Raw genomic sequence first — 26341 nt, forward strand, 5'->3', positions numbered from 1 at the left:
CCAGGCCCACTGCATCCACCCAAACTCCATTCTTATGACACCAATACTGTGGGCAGAGAAGGCTAGAATCAGCAGTGTGCCCACACTGGCTCATTCGTTAAATTTTCAAGAATTTTGCAAGCTGGTTGTGAAACACAGCCATTATTGAAAATTACATAAACTTATAAGCAAATCAATTATCATGAAAACAAAGGTAAGAAATACTCAAGACACCACTTCTTTTTTTTTTTTTTTTTATTTATTGCCTTTTTCTCCTCAAAGCCCCCCAGTACATAGTTGTATATTCTTCGTTGTGGGTCCTTCTAGTTGTGGTATGTGGGACACTGCCTCAGCATGGCTTGATGAGCAGTGCCATGTCCACGCCCAGGATTCGAACCAACGAAACACTGGGCTGCCTGCAGCGGAGCACGTGAACTTAACCACTCGGCCATGGGGCCAGCCCCTCAAGACACCACTTCTTAATTATTTTGCTACATTTTACTATTACTGCAATTTCTATAATCTCGAGGTTATTTACATTTAATGTATGTGAAGGGTGAAGATATTTTATAGGGATGTATTATTGCTCTTCTCTTCCTGACTCTGTGACATCATATTGACAGATTGAAATTGGCCATGAGGGAGAATGTTTACACCATGGAAATTGGCAAGAGCTGCAAATCAAGGCCCCTTTTCCCCCTTAGAGAGCCAGTTATGAAATTTACTAGCCCAGCACTGGCTAAGATAGATAGAAGCTGGTAGTAATTGGATCTCTAGAATCCTCAATGCCCAGCTTGGTCTTCCTTCCTGCCAGCATGAACTTGGGCAGAAGAGATAATGGTGTCTAGAGAGAAATGGAGATAATAGACATGAGGAGGTCCCTCACTATTCGCCCTCTCTTCCTCTAGCTGGGGGGTGATGATAACACCAGCAGTGGTATAAAACATTTAACGCCTGCTTTGGGCCAGGTACTGCGTTAGATGTCTGACATGCCCTGCTCCACTGAATCCTCACCAAAGCCATACGAAGTAAGGATGGCTGTCCTCCTTTCACAGATGGAAACCTGAAGTTCAGGAAGTGGAATGGCTTGCTCGAATTTGCCCAGAGAGATAGTAGTAGGACCAGGCTTTGAGGCCAGATCTGTCTGATCCCAAATCATTGCTCTTTCTGAAAAAGTGGTGGAAATGGAAGTCACTGGAACTCTGGACCACCTTGAACATCTGTTCTCACCTCCAGAAGCTCTTTGGTTGCTGTCGATCAATAATCTGCCAGGTGTCTTTTGTTAAAATTAATCACTAATTCCAAATAGGAACCAAATTTGAAGCATCTATTCACTTATCAGAACTATTTTTTCAAGTGCGTCTTATGTGCCAGGCACTGTCTTAGGTGCCTGGGATCCAGCAGTGGACCATCCTTGAGATCCCTGCCTTCAAGGAGCTTATGAACCAGCAAGGAGTCGACGTTGGGCCTGGCGACACACTCAAAGATCTAGCACCTCCCTGATACGTCCCCAGAGCATTCTCTTGGTTATTATGTTCAGAAAACTGGGTGACAAACACGTGCTCTCCTGAGATCCCCAGGCCTTGCCTAGGCCTGGTAGCCTCCACTTCTGGGGTTAAACTCCCTTTCTCTCCCCTCTTTCAAAACAAGATTGGTCACCAATTGTCACATGCACCACTGCCACAGAGAGGGAAAAGCGGCCCTGGACTCTGTTCACAGATGGTTTCCCCTTTCCCCGCAGAGGGATTGGGAGAGAGGTGTGTACACAGTTTCCTCAAATTGTGGTTTCCCGCGTGGGTTTGTGATTTAAATCCCTATTTTTGGCAGTCACCTCCGCTGTAGACCAGCCAATCGTGAAGCTGGGTCTGTTCCACACCCCACGGGGCAGATTTGATGTTAGAGCGGAGGTGTCTGATGCGTTATTATTTCATCCTTCTTTTTGGGGAAGGGAAGCAAAGCCAATAGTTTGGGGAATTTTTTTGCTTCTTTAAGGGCAAGGTCAGGCCATTCTAGAATACTTTGTGCAGCCACACCCAGGTTGCCTAATGGGGATATTTACTGAAGCTTATATTTTGGCTGGGAAATAGACCATAGAACTCTTTTGGCAGGTGCAAGAAGGGGTGCAATCATTTTGATCTATGTCATGTTGATTTCCTTAGGCTAGCTGGAGTTACTCTCCCAATCATGATGGTGGAAGAAACATCTTGAAAAGCCTTGAAGCCAAGAGGAAAGTCCCTTGGGAAACTTGATCGTTGAATGTCTCTGACCACAGCCTCCGTCAGATGTGATTGGTTTTCATTTATCTGAAGATTTGGGCTTGCCATGGCAGCCTTCTCTCCTCCTCTTGACATTTGTAAAGAGTGGTGAATATTGACTCCACTTGGAAAGTATGCCTAGAAGATGGCATTCATTCCAAGGGGATGATGAGAGAGGTATGTTGGCACTGGGAAATGGCAGGCTGGGAGTAGAGAGGAGAAACAGAAGAAAGCACCCACATCGCTGGAGAGGTATGAGCATGGAGAGTCCCAACCTGTCAGGGAGAGGCTCCCAAAGCAGGTGTAGTCTGAGTCAACCTGGTTTTCCTCCTCAGGCTGCCTTCCTCTCTCTTCCACCAGGGACATAGCTAGATCCTCTTCCACAGAACTCCCCAAGAGGGTCCCGTTTTAGTAATCCAGGCAAACGGAGCCATTTCCCCAAGCGGGAACCACACACAGGAACTGGTATTATTTCTGTTCTCCAGAGTTCTTGACCTTTTCTTTGCTTTTGACTACATCCACCCCCTCTCCTTTGAAATCCCTGCCCACAAGCAGCTCTCAGCTCTTCCCCATCAGGGACAGTTTGACCATTCAGCAATTCTGCTGCCCAGGAAAACTCCATGTTCTGAAAGAGGTTTTCTACTAGTAATTCATTTTCCTAGTTTACATGAATCAAAAACCTAGGAAGGGAGGAATAAAGCTTCTAAACTGCATGAGATAATCAGAGAGACGACAGCAGGTTCATTTACTTAATAACCACGAGAACTTGGACATCTCATTTTGCATAAGCTTCTGTTGTTTAGGTGAACACAATGATAACATAATAATATACACCTCAAAGAGTTGTTGAGTGGATTTTAAAAGACAAGGAATATAAAATGCTTAGCATTAAAGCTGAACTTGCTGTGATCTCTCTGATTATCTTGTGCCTGATGGATCAGAGGACCAACATTCGAGGAAAGCGTATTCTAAGTAGATTTTTGACACTGAGCTTGGCTTTGGGGATACAGTAATAAGCATTCCTGTCCACAGTCTCTGTTCTCTTGGAGTTTCGAGTTGAGCAGGGAGGAAAATCAAACTAGAATAAAACCAGTGTGTACGAGAGTCTGTCTGGTCAAGTCCATGTGGTTCAGTTATCCCATCTGGTGGAGAATTCTGCTTCTACCATCTTAACTCTTGTCTAAATAGAAGCCTTTCCAAAGTGTCTTTTTCTGACAGTGACTTACCTCCTAAGAGTTTCATGTTTTCAACTTTCTAGTGAAAATTGCCTTGGCTATACCGCCACCATTGTGTCTCATTGAAAGTTTATTCATTGAACTCATTGTGTCTAAAAGCAAGTTTATGCTTTTCTTCTCTCTGTCCTGACATTCCTTCTGAAAGGCACTAATGTTCCCTAGTCAGCTGGGCTGACTATCTGGGTCATCTTCAGTCTCTTCTTTCCCTTGTCCCATCTGTACTCTTCATCACAAATCTGTAGGATTCCAAGCCATATCTAAACCTTCCTGTAGATTATAATCATCTCCCCGCCTCTAATGCATCATGTATACCCACCTCAAGTAGATTAATTTTCCCCAAACGTGGCTTTGTAATATGACTTGACAGACACCATTTATTAATCACCTATTATATGCCAGGTTCCATGCTAAGCATTTTATATTCAGTGTCTGTTAAAACCCACTCAACAAATCTTTCAAGTGTTTATTATTATGTTTACTTAAATAACAGAAGCTTATGGGGAATGAGATGTCCAAGATCTCGTAGTTATTAAATGGCAAACAGATTTGAGTGTAGATTTTCTCTAATTCAAAAGACTGTGTTTTCAACTACCATGCTAAATGGCCTGTTGATTTTTTTTAAACATCTGTTATCAATGAAAAACTATTCAGTGGCTCCCCATTGCATAAAAGATAATGTCCAAATACCAGGTCAGTTTCTCTCGCACTATTTTTCAGCATGAACTTGCTGCTCTGGCCAGGCCAGGATCCTGATTTCCCTTCCAATCTGGGGTTCATTCCAGCCTTTCCACTTTGGGTCATGCTGAGAGCTATCTAAGAAGTTGGGAAAACTGATAAAGGAGCCCGACTTAAGCACTTTTTACAGAGCAAGAGTAACTACTCAACTCTACTTAAATTAGAACAAGTTTAAGGAAAATGACAAATATTATGAAATGAATTGGCATTCAATGCCCTTGACTGGTGGCAATATGAGGTCAGCATGTCTTTTGATGTTCATGAGCTAATGAAACACTTGATGATTGAAGGGACTTGCAAAGTGTTCCTTGAGTGAATGAATGAATTTCTGAGGGGTGAATGCGAAAGCAAAAAAGGCAAGATAAGAAGGATGGAGATCTTTGTACGAGCAGAGAGGGGCTGATGTAGGCAGACTTTATTTACATGTTGAGGGCCTTAAAGTTTAAGCAAAAGCTGAAAAAATATGGAATTTATATGTGCTATTTTAAATATAAGGGTTTAACAGCTCAGAACTCGTAACACCAAGAATATATCACATTTGTGCTATTCATAGGGCGAAACAGACTTTATAAACAGTGTTATGCTGTATCTCCCAATATGAGGCAAGATCTTCATGCCCCTCTCTCCCTGATTACCCCTGAGAAAAGAGAGTTTGTTCATACTCAAGTCCTTGTGGAGCGTCTCAGATTACAGGATGATTTCACAACGTATTTTGTTCCATCATCAACATAGTGTTGGAGGAAGACAATTAGCCTGAGCTGATCTCAAGTGTTGCAAGTTTGAGATGTTTACAGAAGTAAGCTGATGTAGTCATTTAAAATGAGGCAAAGGGATCAAATGCAGATTCAATAATTTTTCTTGGGTTCTGCCTTCCCAAATGTGAAGGATGAGTAGAAGTGTAACAGATGGCTTCATGAAACAGCAGAATTAAGTGGCTGTGCTTTGAATATCACAAGACGCACCAGAAGACAAAGGAAAACAAACTCTTCCAATGTTCTGAAAATGGGTACTTGTTGCTTGGGATTATGTTTGGGCTGTGAGTATGTTTTGTGGATTAACTAATAGCCCTTAAGCAGAAGTATAGGTGATACACTCTGGGAAACTAAGCTGGACAACTCAAATGGCTCTAGTGATGCTGAAGACACTGATGTTGAAGATGTAAATGAAGACTTGGAATAAAGTCTTATTACAATATACATGAGCATGGGAAAAAGCAGTATTTCCACATTAATAAAATTTTACCAGATTCTTTTAGATGTGTTTATATAACTTAATTGCTATATTAAATATCATGAATAGAAATATGACTATTTCTTGTGGATCCCTAAAAGGTTTTATATTCAGCTTGACTAATTTTTTTTTTTTTTTTTTTTTTTTGCTGAGGAAGATTCACTCTGAGCTATCATCTGTGCCAATCTTCCTCTATTTTGTATGTGAGCTGCCCCAGCATGGCTTCTGACGAGTGGTATAGGTCCGTGCCTAGGAACAGAACCCAGGCTGCCGAAGTGGAGCATGCCCAATGTAACCACTAGGCCAAGGGACCAGCCCCACAAATCTTGTTTTATTGGTATTTTGTCAGGGAAAATGGAGTCTCTCCCTACTGGGTATCTCTACTACTGGTAGAAATACTGATATTTCTACTGCTCTCTCTCCTACTGGTATTTTGTCGGGGAAAATGGGGCAATCCCTATGGGGTTGCCTTGTATTTGGGCATATATGGCATTCATTGAGCTCTCTAGGAAGTGTGGTTTGTCTATTGGCATAAGTTAAAAGTTGTATAATGTGTGCCTTTTAAAATCCTGACAGCAATGGTCTGTGAGGTATAAACATAACTGGAATTGAGGTTAAAAAGTCTACATGGTGGGTCCTCCAAGAATCTGAATCCATTCCTGTTGGGACCCTGCTTGGCTTTCTGAGAGAAGAGAAATGATAGGAGAGGGTTAGGTGAGGAGATCACAGGGGTCTTCAACTTTTTAAAGTTCCAGATCATTCTTCTCCTCCTAGACCTCAACCATACAAGAAACCCTCCGTCTCACACCTTGTATTCGGAAATCCAGCTCCTTAGAACTGCCTCCCTCTCTTCCAGCCTTTCTCAACTGGGAGCCTCGTTGGAGCCACTGAACTAGGAAATGATTTGAGGACCATTTTCTCATTTCTCCCTAGGAGGTGCATAACTGCACCAGTCTGGATGTGGAGGAGAGAAGTTAACGGATGATGCCTAATGGACATCTAAGGGCTCTCTATTCTATATCTCTTAGGGTTTCTTTCTTTCCTGGGATTCCTATGTATGAAGACCCCAATCTCCTCGTTAGATGAGAGATACTATTGATATAGAGCTTACTATGGGCTGGGACTATGTGAGACATTTTGCATACATCTCATTTACTCTTTCCAACAAGGCCATGCCCTGTATACTGCTCTTTGCATTTTGCGGCAAAGGAGGCTGGGACTCAGAGAAGCTAAATAACTTGGTGATAGTGCTGGTTAGTTACAGAGCCAGAATTTGGTCCCAGGTCCTCTGCACTTCAAAGATTGCTTTTAACTACTGCCCTACATTGCCTATAGCTTGGTGTGAATTCGATTTCTTCCTTTCTGATGATGAAAAGTTTAATAAGACTAAGGTTTATAAGAATCATGAGCAAACTCTCAGTCTATGGTTTGGGCTTTATTGTCTTCTATTTCTTCTCTGAGTCCCTTCTGAAGCCAAGTCTGTCTAGACGTCTCCTGAAAATTTGACTTAAATTGATATTTATGAGTCCCTACCATGAGCTGGGTGCTGTGCTGGGCAGTAGCGTAAAAGGAGAATTAGAAACTTGCCCCAGAATTGATCCTAGGGAGGTTACTTCATTTATTAAGTGTGACTTGGGGTTGTGAGTGAGCCCTCCCCAAGGGCCCTGGTTAGAGAGAAGGGAAAAGAAGGAGTTAAAGGACTCTGTATAAGAAGTCAGCAGGAGTTTGGGTACAGAAGGGTGAGAAGAGAAGAGAGGCGTAAGGGCTGGTGTCGGTAGGGAAGCAGCAGCTGAGGAAGTTTTTGAAGACCAGGGTCGTCCACCATAGAATTGTAACCCGCTTGGGCTGTTGTAATATAACCCCATCTTCACTCACAATCTCCATAAACCTCTTGTAAAGTCTTCTGTACATGTCAAGGTTCTGTGAGCTCACGTACTGCAAATAAGGAAGTGAGTCAAATTCCAGATCTGCGTCAACTTTTAAGGAAGAGAGAAAGTTCACATTAGAAAGCAGGACGGGGCATAAAGTGAACTGTTTCAGTTGAGAGAAGCTGGGACTCAGAGCGTTCATGAAAATATCAGTTCCCTGGGAATTGTCTGAAAGCTTGGAGAAGTCCCCAAGCTTTCCCCAGGTTGAATGATGGAGGTTCTAGACAATCTCATCTTAGATCTTAGGCATAGTGCTTGTAGCTCTGAATCTGATATTCGGGTTACTTAGAGAACAGCAAGGTATAGAGTCTGTCCTCAAAAACTTACACCCTAGAAGGGAAGGCAATTAACATAAAGATATCATTTCAAAATCATGTCCCAAGCTCTAGGGGAAGGGAAAAGCACTGGGTTCTATGAGTTCAAAGGAGGGGTACAAAGATGGGTTGTGTTAGGACCAAGAAAGGCTTCTTGGAGGAGATAACCAGAGTCTTAGAAATTATCCAGGTAAAGAAGAGTGGACAGAACATTCTGGGAAGGTGACTTAGTCTGAGAATACTACTGCTGTTACTATTACTACTAGCTCACATTAACTGAGTACATGCTGTATGGACCAGGCACTGTTCTAGGCAATTTACACCTACACACTCATTTGAACCTCACAACCCTATGAGATATACGCTATTATTGTCATCATTTCACACATGAAGGAGCTGATCAGGTGACTCACCCAGGCTTACACAACCAACTAGATGGTGGTGAGTTGAACCCAGACAGTCTGACACCAGAGCCTGACAAGCTTAATCACTATGTAAGAGTGATTCCTCATACTGGTAGGGAAATTTAGGGAGTTTGGTATTACCGAGTGTAAAGATAAATGCTGGAAATGGTCAAAGATGAAGCTGGAGTTGGTAACTAAAGCCCAGGTCATGGGGTCCTAGTGCTCTTTTCTTCCGGAGGAAGAAGCTCCTAGAATTTTCCCTCTCATCTCTCTTCTCTACCAAGGAATCTCTCCCCAGTTGAGATGGACCAACGCTTGTGTGTTAGTTGGGTGTATCAGTCATCTACAGCCGCAGAAGTGTATAGCAACCAACCACGAAATATTTATCTAGCTCAGAAGTCAGTGGGATTCAGATGATCTGGGGTAGACTTGATCTTCACTGGGCGTGCTCATGCATTTGCAGTCAGCTATGAGTCAGTTGGGTAACTCTGCTGATCTGGGATGAGCTCACTCACATGTCTGAGAGTGGGCCGACTATTGGTTGATCTAGGCTGGGTGCCTCTGCTCTGCTCTGCTCCACATGACTTACATCCTCCAGCAGGCTAGCTCAGGTCAGCTCACATGGCAATGGCAGAAGTTGAAATGCTCAAGATCTTTTTCAAGACTCTGATTGCATCCTGTTTGTTAACTTCTCATTAGGCAAGTGCTAGTGCTGGTAAGCCAAACCTAGAGTTAGCATGTCACTAGGCCAGCCCAGATTCAAGGGGTGGAGAAATAAACTAAGAAGCACATGACAAAGGGCACGATATAGGAACACATGTAGAATTGGAGCATTAATCCAATCAATCTGCTATGCAGATTCAGCTGTTCTCAGCCTCCTGTTACAGGCCATTTATGTGATCACTTGAAGGAGTGGCTTGAGCACTATGCTTTTTAAAGCAAGGAAAGGAAAAGAAAAATGGGGAAAAGAGAACTAGGACAATGTTCATTATGGAGTTGGGAGAAAGGAAAGACATATTATAGAAAAAAGTTATGATTCTGCATCGAGTTTTTTTTTTTTTAAAGATTTTATTTTTTTTCCTCTTTCTCCCCAAAGCCCCCTGGTACATAGTTGTATATTCTTCATTGTGGGTTCTTCTAGTTGTGGCACGTGGGACGCTGCCTCAGCGTGGTTTGATGAGCAGTGCCATGTCCGTGCCCAGGATTCGAACCAACGAAACACTGGGCTGCGTGCAGCAGAACGCACGAACTTAACCACTCGGCCACGGGGCCAGCCCCTATGCATTGAGTCTTTTTACAAAAATAAACCTTTATTTTAGAAATTTTAGAATAGCTTTTTTTTGAAAGGTATACTTTTTGGTGAGGAAGATTGGCTGTGAGCTAACATCTGTTGCCAATCTTCCTCTTTTTTTTGCCCCCTCCCCAAAGCCCCAGTACATAGCTGTATATCCTAGTTGTAAGTCCTTCTAGTTCTTCTATGTGGGATGCCGCCACAGCATGGCTTGATGAGCAGTGTGTAGGTCCGTGCCCAGGATCTGAACCTGCAAACCCCAGGCCACAGAAGTGGAGTGCACAAACTTAACTACTATGCCACTGGGCCGGCCACTAGGATAGTTCTTAATTTACAGAAAAGTTGCAAAGATGTTACAGAGAATTCCCATGTATCTGCAACCAGTTTTCCCCTATTGTTAACATCTTATGTTAGCATGGTACATTCGTCATAATTAGTGAATCAATACTGATACAATATTAACTAAAGTCCATATTTTATTCAGATTTCCTCAGTTTTTACCTAAAGTTCCTTTGTGTTCCAGGATTCCACCCAGGGTATCACATTACACTGTCATCGTGTTTCCCTAGGCTCCTCTTTTTTCCCAGACTTTTCTTGTTTTTGGTGATCTTGACAGTTTTAAGACGTATTTGATATTTTGCAGAATATCCCTGGATTGGAGTCTGTCTGATGCTTTTCCCATGATTATACTGAGGTTATGGGATTTGGGGAGGAAGGACCACAGAGGCAAAGCGTCATCTTCACCACGTCCTATTCAGGGTACATACCATCAACACAACTTATCGCTGTTGATGTTAACTTTCATGGAATTTTAAAAATTAATCTTATATAATAATTCACTTAGAACTGCACAATCTATAAAAGGAAGAACAACCTTACAAATGTCTTTTCCTGATTCCAAGGAAACCTGAACCATTTCATTATAACTTGGATTAAAGATGACAAGACGTGTGAGATCTCAAGTCAATTGGTGAACGATTACAAGCACGATATGTAAGTTGAACTTCTCACAGCGACTATGAGGTGAATTAATACAATTTCCCAAAGCAAACAAAAAAGAGGAAGCGTCTTAATGTCAAAATAAAGATTATATCACCATGAAGCGTTGCAGCTGAAGGAGTATTTCATGCGAGCATTTCCTGTAAATAAATGGCTCCTTTCCATGATGACTAGATGTAGGATCATAGCTTCAATTTTCAGTAAGGTCTTTCTTTCTTCCTCTTGACTCATGTTCCCCTGCACCTCAAGTTGCTTCTAATTTTTGGAAAAATGATATTGTCTACCCCAGTGTGTTTCATTCTCAAAAGCACTCCTGGCAAGAATTTCTTTTTATTCTTTCAAGAGTCTTTGTCTCCTGAGATAGAGATATGGGGCCTCTGGTTTCAATGACAGTATCAACCAAAGTGGAAACAAGACATCGGAACACATAATTCTGTTTCCCCAGTCTAGGGGCACAGGCAAGAAGGAAGCAGGCAGCGTGAGCATTTCACTTATTCAACAAATACTTATTGAACACCCATTATGTGCCCAGCTCTGAGTCAGGGGACAATGAGATATTTGGTGCCCTAAGAGTTCAATCACGGCATGGAAACAATCACAAACCAATCTGAGGAGTGTGATATAGAGGAAGCCACATGCGTGGGGCTACAAGGCAGAGACACCACCCTCTGGGGAGGGGGGCTGTGGGCACGGCTCAGGGACGGTTTCTCAGAGTCACCGACGCCTAGGATACCTGAAGAATGAGTAGGATTAGGGGAAAGAGGTGTTTTTGCACGTGCGTGTGAGCATGCATGTGCGTGCATATATGTGCATGCTTGTGTGTGCAGTGTGCCTGTGAATAAAGACTGTTTTAGGTGGGGGGGAAATCATATCCATAAAACCTAGAGATAAGCATGGTTGTGGCATGTTCAGAGAAGAGCAAAAATATCTCTGTGTTTAATTTAATCTGAGGAGTTTGAGGTTTAGGAGGGTTTCCTGGTCGCAGTAACTGTGGGGCTGGTCTTAAATGATGGCTAGGAGACAGGGAACTGAGCAAGGGGGCAGGAGAGCGAGCAGGGGCCACAGCCTCAACGAAGGAGCAGAGGAAGGGAAATGCCTCGCGTCTTCAGGAAACTACAAAGAGCTCATCCAGACCAGAAAGTAGATTGCGGCGAGGAGGGTACAAAGAGAGGGGAGGTGGGGAGAAGAGGAGAATCCTAGGTCTGCCACTCACTAGCCTTGCGATTTTGAATGAGTTAATTGATGTCTCTGAGCCTCAGCTTTTTCATCTCAAAGTAGGGATAATAACAGCAACAACAACAACCACCACCACGATAATAATAATAGATCTTGCTGCACAGCGATGTTGTAAGGATTAAATGAGATAAGCCTGCAGACCACCTAGCCCAGTGCTTGCATATAGCCAGAGCTCAGAAAGGGGCAGATTTGATTATTATTCATCACCTTTGAATTGTTGATGAACTTGGCAACCATTGTTTGCAGCAGGAGGTTTCTGAAATTCCTCTCCAAATTTCCCCAGAGGGCTCCTTGGAGAGCCTTGGCTGGGCACAGGGCCTGGCGCGTTGTTGGCAGCCAGGGCTGGGCGAAGAGGGAAAGGGAGGTTATTCTTTGGGTTCCAACCACAGTGACGAACCTTAGCCCTGCCCAGGCTCAAGTGAAATAGACTGGAAGCCCCCGCAGGGGTTTGGCCCCAAGCGGGAGATGTTCCTCACCCTTGACTGAGAGATTTCAGACACACATGTCTCCTGGAAGGCCGCTCCATTCTTGTTCCAATTCCAGTCCCCTCTCCTTGTCTTTCTTCCCCCTGAAATAAAAATGTGCGTGTTGTGGGGTGGTGGCAGGAAGGAGTGTTATGCAATCATTTTTCATTTGGTGAAGTACTGCTCTGCCAAAAATTCTACTTATGGTTTCCGTCTTTTCAGTGGAGTGGCTGACTCTGGGTGGATAGAATGCTTAACAAGACAAAAAACTTTATGGCTTTAATTTTTACAAGAGAGAAGGAGCCTGGGGAGGCAACCTGCCTGCAGGAGACAATGTTTGCGTCCCTCCAAAATCCGTAGGTGGAAATCCTAACCCCCAATGTGTTAGGAGGTGGGGGCTCTGGAAGGTGATTAGGTCTTGAGGGTGGAGCTCTCGCAAATGGGAATAGGCTCTTGCCCTCTTTCCACCATGGGGGATACGATGAGAAGTCTGTAACCCAGAAGAGGAGCCTTACCAGAGCCTGACTATACTGGCACCCTGATCCTGGTTCTTCAGCCTCCAAGATGGTAAGAGATAAATACCTGTTGCTTATAAGCCACCCAGTCTGAGGTACATTGTTATAACAGCTGAACTGACTAAGACCCTCCCTACTCACGGCCAGTTCCCACTTAGATTTGGACCACCAAGGCCTCCGTAGGTCTTCTCTGAAGGAGAAGGTGTTTGGAGCCATTAGCTCAGGGTACTGAGGTCAGTCCCCCAGGGACAGAGTTATTAATATCGCCCTATTCACAAATATGAACAGGATGGCAGAGATTCTACAAGGTTCTATGACTTCTTTTTATAAATTGAGAAAAATACCAAACCGGTTCTTGACCAAATCAACTTCTCTTCTATTCTCCTATAGTCACCCCACTTTCTGGACACGTCAACCTCTATGTGTCTGCATTTTCATGCCTCCTTGCTTTTGCCCAAGCTGTGCCCTCCACCTGGGCTGCCTCTTGCCACATGCCCATCTCCATCAGGCTGGCTCCTGGGCTGACTGTAGCTGGTAATGAGGCTCAGGCAGGGCTCTTTCTGCAAAGTCTTCCACATGAGTCCACCTTCCCCACCCAGTGGATGACTTTGCTTGATTCCACCTTCCTCTGTTGCCCCGTGGTCCCAAATTGGTATTAAATTGGAAGCTCATCGAGGACAAGGATCCCACTGGACCGATGTCTGTCATTCAGACAATCACCATGAGTGTATAAAGATTGAAAGAATAAATAAATGAATTAGTAAAAAAAATAACTGAGAGTAGGCTGAGAAGAACCACTAGAATAATTGTTTTTTTCTTAGGTTCTAGAATTTTCACTCTTTGTGATAGCTTGGTAAAAATGGCATTAAAAAGTTTATTGCTTAAAAAATCATTTCAGAAGTAATTATTTATTGTAAATACTTTAGAATTTACCAATAAGGAGCAAGTACCACCTCCTATAATTTTGCCACTTAGAATATTTTGATATACACCATTACAATTTGTCAAACAAGTGTGACTGTGTATAATTTCAAATATTATACAAACTTTTCTATAACCTCCCTTTAATCACTTATTATGTCATGAAAACCTTTCCTGTCATTCAATATTTTTGTTGTAATGGCTGCGTGATGTTCTACTAAAGATGGATCATAATTGACTTAATGATTCCCCTGGATGTAGGCCTTTTACATGGCTTCTATTTTTTTCTTTTTTGCTATTGTAACTAATGCTATAATGAGCATTTTTACAGATAGATATTTGTGCACGTTTATGATTTTTTTTTCCTTCTTTAGGATACATTCTCAGAAAAAAAATAGTAAAGTCAAGGAGTATGCATATAATTTGTAAGACTTTTGATCCAGGTTGCTTCTTTGCCATTGAGGAAGTTCATGCTATTTACACTACCCTAGAAGTGGCCTCTTGCCAACACCGGGCATTGCCATTATTTTTCATATTTGGCAATTAAATGAGTAGAAAATGGCATCTTATTTTAAGATGCATTTCTCCGATGATTGATGAAGTTTAACATCCTATTTGTTGATTGATCGTTTGGTTTCCTTCTTTTGAGAATTATTTGTTAATGACTTTTGTCCATTTTACAACTGCTGGGTTCATCTTTTTTTCTAGTAGCAGTGATAATACTAATATTTTCTCGAGGTTCACCAGTTGCTAAATGTCTTGCATCAATTCTCTCATCTGACTCTGGCAGTAATTCTGTGAGGAGGTAAGAGGTTTTTTCCTCCTGACATCAAATATATAGTGTTTTCCAAGACCACTTCTCTGACTCTCTGATACCACCCAGGTGTCCTACAATTCAATTCAAATCTGGCATTAGCTACCTGGAATTAGCGTCACACTCCACAGGTTTAAGGGCTCCATTCCACAAGACCGCCTTCACTTCGGAGAGACTAGTCACAAGGATCAGGTGACTGATAGATCAGCTATAAATTGGAAGTTCCCACAAGCTCCTTCTCAAGTTCGACGAGGTGCTAGAATGGCTCATAGAACCCAGGAAGGCACTTTACTTACTCTTTCTTACCGGTTTACTGTAAAGGATATAGTGAACAGCCGGCTGAATAGGTACATAGCGGGAGGTCCAGAAGGGTCCTAAGTACAGGAACCTTTGTTCCTGTGGTGTCGGGGTATTTACCCTCCCAACACCTTGGTGTCTTCACCAACTCTGAAGATCTCAGAGCTCTGTCAGTTAGGAGTTTTTATGATGGTTTCATTACCTAGGTGTGATTGATTAAATCATTGCCTATGGGTGATTGACTCAATCTCCAGCCTGTCCCCCCTCTCTGGAGACTGGGAGGTGGGGCTGAAAGTTCCAAGCTTCTAATCAAGGATTACTCTTTCTAGCGACCAGCTCCCACCCTGAAGCTACCTAGGGACCCACCAAGAGTCATCTCATTAGAACAAAAGATACTTCTATCACCCTTAACATTCAGGAAATTCCAGGCTTTTAAGGAACTCTGTGCCAGGAACTGGGGACAAAGACCAAATATTTTCTTATTATACCCCAGGAGGGCATTATCCTCATTTTGCAGAGAAGGGAACTGAGGCAAAGAGAGAACACCGCCCAAGTCATACATGTGGCAAGAGGCAGCCCGACAGCTAACTTGACCTGTTTGTCTGCAAAGCTCACTTCTGAACAAAAGTCTTCATGGCATTATTAATATTTACTAGCTTTTCACATATTAAATACAATAGCCTATGTCTGTGATAAATGTTGCAAATACATTTTCATTTTAGTATATTATTTGTCTTTAATATTTTTGGACTCAGAAGTTTAAATTTTTGCGTTATTATTTTATCATTTGGAAAGCTAACCCACAGACGTAAAAGCAGCACAATAAGTTGGCCATCTTCCCACTTCTGGCTCCTGGGCTTTCGTTTTCCACTCCAGAAGTTAAAAAAAAATTTAAAGCTGAACCCATTCATCTTTTCTTTTGTGGCTTCTACCCTTAGTACCATATTTAGAAACTGTGTTACGACTACCAGATGTTGTGAATATTCACTTCAATTTTTCTTAAAGCTTTTAGAGTTTTTAAGATCTAGATTTTTAATCCCATGGAATTTATTTTGACCTCTGGATGAAATAAGGTTCTTTTTTTATTTTTACAAATAGTTAACTAACACTTGCTTTTTAAATTTGGAGGGAAGACAGAGTCTATTTCATGTCCAATTGCAGAATCCAAGAGAATTATGCAGTAATAAAAAGGGAAAAGATGCCTCATCTGGAAGGAATGCTGAAAGGGCACAAGAGAGAACTGCTTCTGTGAGAGAAAGTGAATACATTCATCAGCTCACCGGTGGAATCTACAACTTTTAAGAGAACTGATTTGAACAAAACTGTGTGATGAAAGAGGAACCTACAGGACCACTGCCAGCATACTTTCCCAGTTGGATCTCTGCTGCAACACCCAGGCAAGAATGAAGGAAGGGATTTTTTCTGTGCATGTCAGGTTTGGGGCCTTTCCCAATTTCCCTGGGTGGAGACTCCTCCTCTCTCAGGGTTACTGTCTTTGGGGCCTTTGGCAAGTAGGAAATCCTGGGATTCATGAGGGGAGATCCTGACTCTGCAACCTTATTTGGCTCAACCAGTGCCAAATGCAAACTAAGATCTTGGGAGTACCAATCTTGGGGGAAAGTGGTGAGTTAGATTGAGGCTGGTCTGGGGAAGTCCAAAACCTCTTTTAGTTTCCATTTTCTCCCTGATTCCTTGGGTGAATTTGGACATACTCAAATTCTATAGGATTTCCAAGATCCTTTCCAACTTGAAGTTTCTGATCCTTTTAGTACTTCCCACTGTCATACTCATAGGCCTCAAGCATTCATTCACTCATTCAGCAAATATTTATTCCGTAGCTACTATGTGGGTAGAAATTGTTCTCACAACTAGCTCAAATGGTATTGAAAGCTCTTCAAGACACTAAGACCCCAAATTAACGTGGCTTAATTAATAAGACTTAAAAAAAAAATGTTACATCACAAAACATCCCAAGGTCGGAAGATTCCAAAATAGGTTAATTCAACTGTTGAATGATATCAAATACCAAGTTCTTCCTGCCTTTCCTCTATGCCATTCTCAGCATGTTATTTGGGTCCCCTCATTTTCTCAATATAGCTGCAGCAGCTCCAGGTGTTGCATCCTTGTGCGTCTAGGGGCAAATAGAGTGGGTATTGAAATGTCTTGAGCTCTCTTTTTAAGATCTGAAAAGCTCTTCCTGAAACTTTTCTTATTTTTCTCAGTATGTTTCCATCACATATCATTAGCCAGAACTGGAATATGCCCCTTTCAAAGTAAATCAGTGATAAAGAGAATGGAACCACCAATTTTGGCTCAGCCTAATCAAGGTTCTTCCCTACTGGGATGAGACTGAGCTGGGACCCAGAAAAATAAAGCCGACTGGAAAAGCCTGGATGACTGAGCAAATCCAGAGTTCTGTTGGCAAGGGAGGATGCTGTTGGTAGGCCGCCAATAGTATCTGCCTCTCCAACCTTTATATTTTTTGTCAATATTAGAGGCAAAAAGGGATATCTCATATTTTTGTTTATATTTGCATTTTAATTCAGCTATGTGTTTTATTCCGTATTTCTTGGCCATTTTAATTTCTTCTTTTGTGAATTGCTTGTTCATATCCATGGCCCATTTTTCTATTGGTGTATTCATTTTTCTTATTGATTATAAGAGGTCTTTGGTTATTATTTCTAGGGGATTATTATTTCCTTCCCTATTCCTTTGTTCTGAATCACGTAGTCTTGAGTTCTTTTTTTTCCTGAGTCCAATATGCCTTCCAACTATACCTTCTTGGGGAAGTCTCAAAAATTCTTTCATTTATTATAAAATGGGCAGAGGATCTGAATGGACATTTTTTCAAAGAAGATATACAGATGGCTAACAGGCACATGAAAAGATGTTCGACATCACTAATTATTAAGGAAATGCAAATCAAAACCACAATGAGATATCACCTCATGCCCATCGGAATGGCTATTATGAAAAAGACAAGAATTAACAAGTGTTGGAGAGGATGTGGAGAAAAGGGAACCCTCGTACACTGCTGGTAGGAATGTTAATTGGTGCAGCCACTATGGAAAACAGTATGGAGCTTTCTTAAAAAATTAAAAATAGAAGTATCGTATGATCCAGCTATTCCACTCCTGGGTATTTATCCAAAGAACATGAAAATACTAATTTGAAAAGACATATGCACCCCTGTGTTCATTGCAGCATTATTCACAGTAGCCAAGACTTGGAAACAAGTTAAGTGCCCATTGATGGATGAATGGATAAAGAAGATGTGGTATATATACACAATGGAATACTACTCAACCATAAAAAAGGCAAAATTGTGCCATTTGCAACACCGTGGATGAACGTGGAGGGTATTATATTATGTGAAATAAGTCAGACAGAGAAAGACAAATACTATATGATTTTCTCATATGTGGAAGATAAACAAACACATAAATACAGAGAATAGATTAGTTTCACCAAAGGGGAAAAGAGTGTGGAGAGGGCAAAAGGCACATGTGTACAGTGATGCATGTCAACTAGACTTTGGGTGGTGAGCATGATGCAGTCTATACAGAAGTCAAAATATAATGATGTACACCTGAAATTTATGTAATGTTATAGACCAATGTGACCTCAATTAAAAAAATTCTCTGTTATACACACAGCCCTGTTCTAGCACGTAATAGTTTCCCACCAATATCTAGTTAGTCCCCAGTCTTCTGGATTCTTCTTTTAAAATAAATGTCATGTCCTCTTTTCCTCTTCCTGTCGCGAATGCCCCGACCACTTCTCCCTTTGGACTGTTGCCATGGCCTCATAATTGGTTTCCTCTCCTCTGGTGCCTTCCTTCTCTTCCATCCCGCAGTATATCAGTGACAAAACACCATGGTATCGATGACACAGCTTTATACCCATTGTTGCCAAGGCTGACCTTTTGCTTGTTGAGTCAAGTCTAGACTTCCCAGCCCGGCATGTAAGACCTGCTCCACCAATTCCAAACACAGCCTTTTTCACTCTTGCCTTACGCTCTTATCAGATCAGTCTACCATGTCCAATCTTGCTTTCTGCTAGCACTGTTTCCCTTTCTCTCATGTCCTTTTGATGGAATCTCAGCCATTTTTCGGCATCCACTTCAAGAGCTACCACCTTGGCACTGTCTTCCCAGATTCTTCACATCAGAATGACCACCTCTTCCTGCTCTCAAAAGCATTTCTACTGTTCGTGCATGAGTGTTGAGGACACTTTGCCTGTATCTCTGCTCCATATGCGAGGAACTCGCCTTGTCCCTGAGGGAGGACTCTGTCTGGTGTAAGCTCATGTCCTCATTGTCTCTAGGGTTTATGTGGAGCGATCCTCACTGTGTGCTTGTTGAATCTGTTAGTGCTCAGTGGATGTTTGACGCTAACAATTCCTCTCGGTGTACAATTAACCCAAGGGTCAACTTAAATTTAATTGCCATTTAGCACTTGCTAGAGCAAGGCAAATTACCACTCTATGCACAAATGCTTTTGGAAAAGGAGGCATTTTCCACAGTCTGTTTGTAGTACGGATTTTCACGCCTCATTTTTAATTTGTTAGCAGAGGACTCATAATGGTATCTTAATTAATGGATCCTTTTCGTGTAAGGCTATTTTATGTGAATTCAGTCTTAAAATTACTACTGCCAATAAATCTTTATAAGTCATGCTAACTTATGAGGAATGAGGTCAATTGTAGAAATTTACTTTTCAAGTTCCTGTTAAGAAACTTTAAAAGATATGTAATAGCCAACAGTTATGATAATTTACTATGTGCCATGCACTATTCTAAGCACTCTATGTATATTAATTTATTTAATCCTCCTAACACTTCTAAGAGACGAGTACAATGATCATTTTCATCTTAGGTATGGGGAAACTGAGGCAAGAAAGTTTAAGTAATTTGCTTTAAGTCATACAGCTAGTAAGTGGAGGAACCAGGATTTAAATTCAGCCAGTTGCATTTCTGAACTTTACCCTGAAGTGAACTCTAAGCTATATTTCTACTGGCCACCAAGGGGATAAGTAGTCAATTTGAAGTCATGCAATATATTACATGCAATATGTATATTATATATATAATATATATATTATTTAGCCATGAATAAATTACTTCTTCAACAACTTTAAGCTTTAGGGGACAGGAGGACAAAAAGGAGAAATGTTAGATGGGGGAAAGTTTTGGCTACGTCTATAGTTAGGAGAATTAAACTGCACTCATCTACCATTTTATTCCATCCTTGGTTTCCTTGCTAGAACTCCTGCTGATGTGGCAGGCACAAAGATGCTGAAAGATGATAAGGTACTAGTTAGAAGGAACGTTACAGAATCTATGGTTTCGTGCTGCTGCTATGAAGATTCTGCTTCAAGAAGATAAGCTTTTGGTGAATTTTAATGTCTATGATATTCCAGTCATTTAAAGAGAATGTGCATTCGAATTTCTCTGCTGTGACATCCTAGGATAGGGATTTATCCTACTGGGGTAAATCCTTATATCTCTTTCAAAGCAGGGAAACAAATCCTTTGATTGATTTTTCCTACTGCGTGCAGAACTTGTATTATGAGATGTGTGGAGCGATGGTTCTCAAAGTGTGGTCTGGTGATCCCTGGAGGTCCCTAAGACCCTTTCAGGGAGTCCAAGAGGCCAAGACTATTTTCATAACAATAGTAAGATGTTGTTGGACTTCTTCATTCTCATTCTCTGGAGTTTTCTAGAGGCAACAGGTTGCATGCAGAAGCAGACCTGAGAATCCGGGTGATGTCTATTAAGCTAAACATTTAAAGAGATTTGCAAAATGTGAAGCAGTGCCACTCTTCTCATTAGATTATTTTTGTTGGAAAAATAGTTACTTGTCATAAGAATACATTATTTGTGTTAACCCATTAACATGTAATGGGTTTATTACTGTTATTTAAAATAAACAAATATCCTTTAAATGATCACTTTTAATTCTTAATGCAGTCCCTACCGATGGATATAACCCACATAAACAATGCTCTTTAAGAGCATCAATAATTTTTGAGAGAAAGAGGTTCTAAGACCAAAACATGTGAGAATGGCTGGTGTGGAGGACTTAACAGACCCGAGTCATGAGTTGTACCTAAATTAGCTTCTTAGATCACAATGTTAACTCTGTGTATGTGCTGAAATATTTTCATCTTGAAATATATCCATTTATTTATTCATGCATTTGAGGGATAGTTATTGAACACTTGCCATGTGCCAAGTGCTGGATGGAGCACTGAGGGGACAATAGGGGGTACAATGGGGATAAGACAGCCTGCCCTCCCGGAGCTTAACCTTGGTGCTCATTCCTGCAGCTTTCCCTTTAGCAGCCTTACTCAGGGTCGATTCTTGTCTTAGCACAGCCCCCAAGGAGTTTGCAATCTAGGGAGGCAAGACGCCTGTGTGGAATCTTGAAGCAAGTCAGGATGGATACAGTTAAGGTGTCACCGTTAGCAACTCTCATGATGCAGATGCTCAGTGAAGGGAGAAATCAGTGTGGGCTGGTATGATAAGCGGTTCTGGGACTGGCCTTAAACTCAGAAGAACAGGCAGGCTTAAGAGAGCTGAGTTGAGTGGAAGGGGCCACGCTGGGTGGGGGAAGAGGTGAGCAGGCTGGTGGAAGTGAGATCGTTGCTCACTGTGTAGGGATGTAGGGAAGGGCAAGAGGTTGTCCGAATGGAGAAGGAGTCTTATGGAGGGGAACTCCTGGTCCAAGACTGAGTGTTCTTCTCTAGCTAATGGAAACCTCCTTACATCTTCCAGGCTACTGGTCATCAGATGTCTCTCTGGGGTGTGATTAAAAGTTGATTCCATCATTTAGTATTTTCCAAACTTGCCAGATCCTAAACTTTCCCAAATAACAAGAATTATCTGGAAGTACTTGTTAAGGACACAGATTCCAGGGCACCATCTAAGATGTACTGATCTGAGGAGGGACCTGGGGTTCTGTATGTTTATTAGGCATGCCAGGTGATTTTCTTTTTTTAAATTATAGTCAAGTTTGGGAAATATAACTCAACCCATTACCAATGGTTCCAACCCTGAGGCTGCACACTGGGAAACTTTGAAAAAATACCACTGTTCAGGCCCTACTGGCAGTGACCTAATTTAATAACAACAAAATTATAAAAATAAAGATAAACCAATAATAATTAGAATTAAACTAAGAGAGTTTTGGTCCATAATTATTCCTTCAGTTGCGTCATATTCTCCATAGCCCCAGAATCAGCAAGGAAAATCACATCTGGCTCCATTAAGGGTGTTTTTCTAGTTTTAACATGCCAAGAATACAGCATGAGAATTGATAGGGGACATAGCTTTGGACAAAAAGAAAAAAAAACATTTGTGGTTGCTTTGGCCTCTCAACGTCTGTTCGGATCGTAGGAAATGTTAAGAGTAGCCCACTGAGGCCACGTGGGAAGTAATCTTCCTGGCTCTGCTTAACTGGAATCTTCGGGAAGAAGCTGAGAGACAAAATTACACTAGGGTTCTCATTGTTCCTAAGAACTTTCTGAGTAAATGCGAAGTATCCCACAGGGAAATCAATGCCATTTTTACTGGGGAAAGTATTTGTATTTTTCCATTTGTGAAATCATGGACTCCACGTTTTGGGAGATCACAGGGCCAGAAGACATTTCAGATGCCACTTGGCTCTACCTCTTCCTCTCTCTCCTTCTGGGTGCCAGACGATGTGAACTTTGAGCTGCCTCTGGCACTGGCTTGCTGTGTGACCTTGGGCAAGCTCCTTGCCTTCTCTTGGCCTTAGCTTCCCTACGTGTTCAAAGAAAGATGTGCTTTAATCTGTTGAGCTCTTCCAGTTGGAACTTTGCAAAAATATTATGCTCTATAATGACATTATTTTCGCATCTTACTAGACAAAGGACACCTAGTTTATAGAGGCTAAATGTTGAAGTGCATCTAGAAAGAGCTATATTTGTTATGTGGCCAAATTGAACAGGATCTGGTCAGGGACTTAGAAAACAAGCTTAGCATTCAAGAAATCACATCTGACATTCTAAAGAAAGGAAGGCTCTGAAGCTTGACCTTCTTGACTCAACATCCTGTTTGGTTGTATGGTCTTGGCCTTGTGAATTACTCTCTATAGGATCTATTTTCTTCATTCATAAAATGGGGGTAAAAATAATAATAGTACCTGTCTCGTGAAGCTGTTCTGACAAGTAGATAAAATGATGTACTTAAGATTTTAATAAAAATTGGCTTTCATTATTTTCACCTTATAATTTTGGTCCCAATGGGTATTTTCCCCTTTCCTTGGTGTGTCTGTTGGTTGCTGTTCTAGCTTAGTTTTGTTAATCCATCTTTATGGCCTTTCTATTCTATTATTATTTTGGCCTCGTTCTCCTAAGGGAAAGAAGAAAAGAAGTGTTTCTTAAGGAGTTAAATTTTAAAGTACAATTAACATACCTGGATGGTAACAAAGAGACAAATTACCAGTATTTCATTGTGTCAAATGGAGTCAAAAGTAGAATCCAAGATTTGGGAAAGAGAGCAGGTCTCTGGATGAGGTATTACCCCTCAGCTATGTGCTTTATGACCCTCATTTCCTGAGAAAGAACTTTCTATGCAAACCGTTGGCACTTGGAATTATGGTAGATCCAGTGCATATAAACATAAAGATAAAGAGGATGTGAACATAATTTATAAGGCATTTCCAGTAGAAGTGTATTGAACTCTACAAACAAAGAATAAACCTTTTTTAAAACACCAATGGGACAAAACTGTGCCATATTTTAAGCCTAAAAATAGTCTAATAATTTCTTCAACGAAAACTAGCATTGACCTGGGCTGTCCAATATGGTAGCCACAAGTCACATCTGGCTATTGTGCACTTAAAATGTAGAAAATAAAGAAATTAGGAAAATAAAAGCTGTCCTAGAGATCTTATGGTCAAGTTGGAGAAAGAAGTCTACCAGTAGACTCACAGTATTGCTCACAGTATTGAATGTCTACTGTGAGCCAAGCAGCAGTGGCTCACTTATACTACCTCTAATCCTTTCAAACATATTACAAAGTTGGCATAATTATACCCATTTCTCAGATGATTCAACAAACTCAGCAAGGTGAAGTGACTTGTTCAAGGCCTCAAAAAAAAAAAAAAAGTAGATATGTGATTGGAATTCTGGCTCTAATGCCCAGGCTGTTTCCAGCTCATCACACTGGTTCCGTAAAATGTTCAGCTACACTATTGCGAGTCCAGAAGCTATAGGATGGAAATTCAGAGATGAGAGAATTGAGAAGCCTCAACCATTACATTTGTCTTGATTTCACTGGCATCCCTTGGTTTAGTTTCAGGAACTTCAGTCTCCTCCTTTGTAAGACAACAACAATAGGTGATTGTTTAAGGTTCCCTTTTAGAAGGTAGCAATGAAAGATGCTTTGGGTAGGTCAGCTTTCCTGGGGTGTAAGGGTGTTACTGGTTCCTGCTAGAAAATGCCTCCCATCGTGGTACGGCATGAAGTCACATGTGCTGGGCACTCCTGACACGTGTTCCATTAAGAGTTCCCTGGAATTTGGGTTATCTATCCAAGTAACATTCTAATACTGACTTCACGTCGGGACACATTGCATTTGAGTTTCATTAGCTGTAAAATAGACCAGAATTTATTCTCTCTTTTAAGAGAAAGGGGAAAATCATAAAAAAATCCAGAATTAATCAATTTCTTGGAACATTCTGGTCAGTTGAATCCACGTCAACATATACTATGCAGGCTCCTACTATGTGCCAGAACCAGGGGCAGAGTTGTGAACAAGACAGAACACCAGCCCTGGGAGGGACCATACAGACTCTCTTTGTGTGTTATTTTTTCAGTTGTAAGAACAGAGACTCTCCCAGGTCAACTCAGGTAGTACTCAATATCAGAGTACAACTTGGATAGACAAGCCAAACCCCAGGGGACTCAGGAGATCCCTCAGCCTGCTATAGGGCTATGATGAGAATAAGGGAGAATGGAATCCCAGTCACACAGCTGGGCTTCCAAAAGACTGGCTCATCATGGGGGTACTGGAAAGTTCCAGACCTTCCCAGAACACTTGACTACTGTTACTGTTTCAGCTACCACCGACAAATTTCTCTTTAGCAATTGTCGTATCTATTAAGGATCAGGCACTATGCCAAACACTTTCCAATTCTGATGATTTTCTTTTTTCCTTATTGTCTACTCCTTCTTGGCTGTTATTTTCCCTTCCTTTACATGTGTGGTTTGGTTTCTGTCTCTGTTATCAATTTCTGAGCTCACTGTGCCTGGATTTCAAAGGATCGTAGGATGCCTTGATTGTCCACTTCAGTGATTTATCTGACCAATATTTATGGTCTTCCTGTTATGTGCCAATGTTGAGCTACGTTCTGGGGATTCCAAACTTAATGAGAGAGTGGTGGGTTTTAAAGTTTGTGTGTGTGCGCATGTGTGTGTGAGAGAGAGAGAAAAGAGAGAGACCAAGAAACCAACAAGAACCAATTTTTATTTTAAGAGGATCCTTTTTCATGGGTGGTGAATGCATCAGGGGTGAGGAGGAGGCAGTAAGAAAGAGAGGACAATGGGCAGGAGCCTATTCTCGTAACTCAGGTGAGAATGATGGTTTGGATTACAGTGCTGACAGCAGAGATGAAGAAAAGAGGGAAAATATAAGAGCTTACTAGCAGGTAGCTCAAGTCAGTTCCTGGTTGCTTGGCTGTTGGATGTTAGTGAAAGGGTGATTTCTAGTTTGAGCAGTCAAGTTGATGGGATAACACTGAGGAAGTCTAGACAATGGGAGGTGGGGCAGGGAATAGATGTTAAAATAAGGAGTTTGGGACATTTTAAATTTGAAGTGTCAGAGGGAAAATGTTAAATAGACAGTTGAATTTGGAAGAGTAGACCTCAGAGGAGTTATCTGGAGTGGAGATAGAAATTTGACAGTTGTAGCATGTAGATAGCACTTGTAGCCATCATCATGGAAGAGAGAATGGAGGGAAAGACTATAGAGGGAGACCAGAAAGATCCTCAAAGAGCCTAAATTCAGGGAGGTGGGAAGAAGCTAGGTGGTTGACTGAGGAAGATGTTCTAGTTACGTGGGAGAAAAAAACCAGGTGACTGTGGTGTTATGGAAGCTGAGAGAGAAGCAACTGTCAGGGAGGGAGTAGTCAACAGTGACAAATGCTGAGAGTTTGAGTAAGATGAGGACACAGAGATGCCCATTAGATTCCAAAACATGAGGTTGTTGATTGATGATCTTAACAAGAGCAGTTTCTGTTGAGTGGTGGGGCTGGAAGCCAGAGTAGAGAGTATTAAGAGTAAAAGGTTGAAGCTAAAGTTCCCATTGTCCCACACTGCTGACTTTGTCCTGCTATCCCCACAATAGTAGCAACCTCTGTCATGGATTTTAATTCATTCCTTTTAATTCACTTAAAAAATATAATAAATATCTGACTTTTTCTCTGTATTTTAAAATTTTGTAGAAAAAGTGTAAATAAAAAAAGCAATAAGGGGAAATAAGAACTTGGAAGTTCTATATGTAGATAACTCTAGGCAAGTTTGGCTCTGAATGGGGGATAGAGGAATGGTGCGGGCTCTGGAGGGGTTGAGATCTGCCTTTTTGATAAAGGCAGGCACTAGAGCACATTTGCTAGTTGATGGGAATGATTTAATAGAGAGGGGGACACTGACCATGTTCCAGGAAAGGGCAAATCTAAGGAAGTGAAGTCCTTCGGAA

General features: G+C 41.5%; 1 long non-coding RNA gene across 1 annotated transcript in view; it reads left to right on the top strand.

Annotated features, from left to right (window-relative positions):
* The window catches only part of LOC124226144 (uncharacterized), a 40692-nt gene extending 35242 nt beyond the window's left edge, over positions 1-5450 (top strand). Inside the window, exon 4 of the long non-coding RNA XR_006885210.1 lies at positions 2139-5450. This is a non-coding gene — a long non-coding RNA (uncharacterized LOC124226144). The remainder of the gene's footprint in view (positions 1-2138) is intronic.
* Positions 5451-26341: the final 20891 nt, after the last annotated feature.

This window comes from Equus quagga, chromosome 1 (assembly GCF_021613505.1).
Source record: "Equus quagga isolate Etosha38 chromosome 1, UCLA_HA_Equagga_1.0, whole genome shotgun sequence".
NCBI lineage: Eukaryota > Metazoa > Chordata > Mammalia > Perissodactyla > Equidae > Equus > Equus quagga.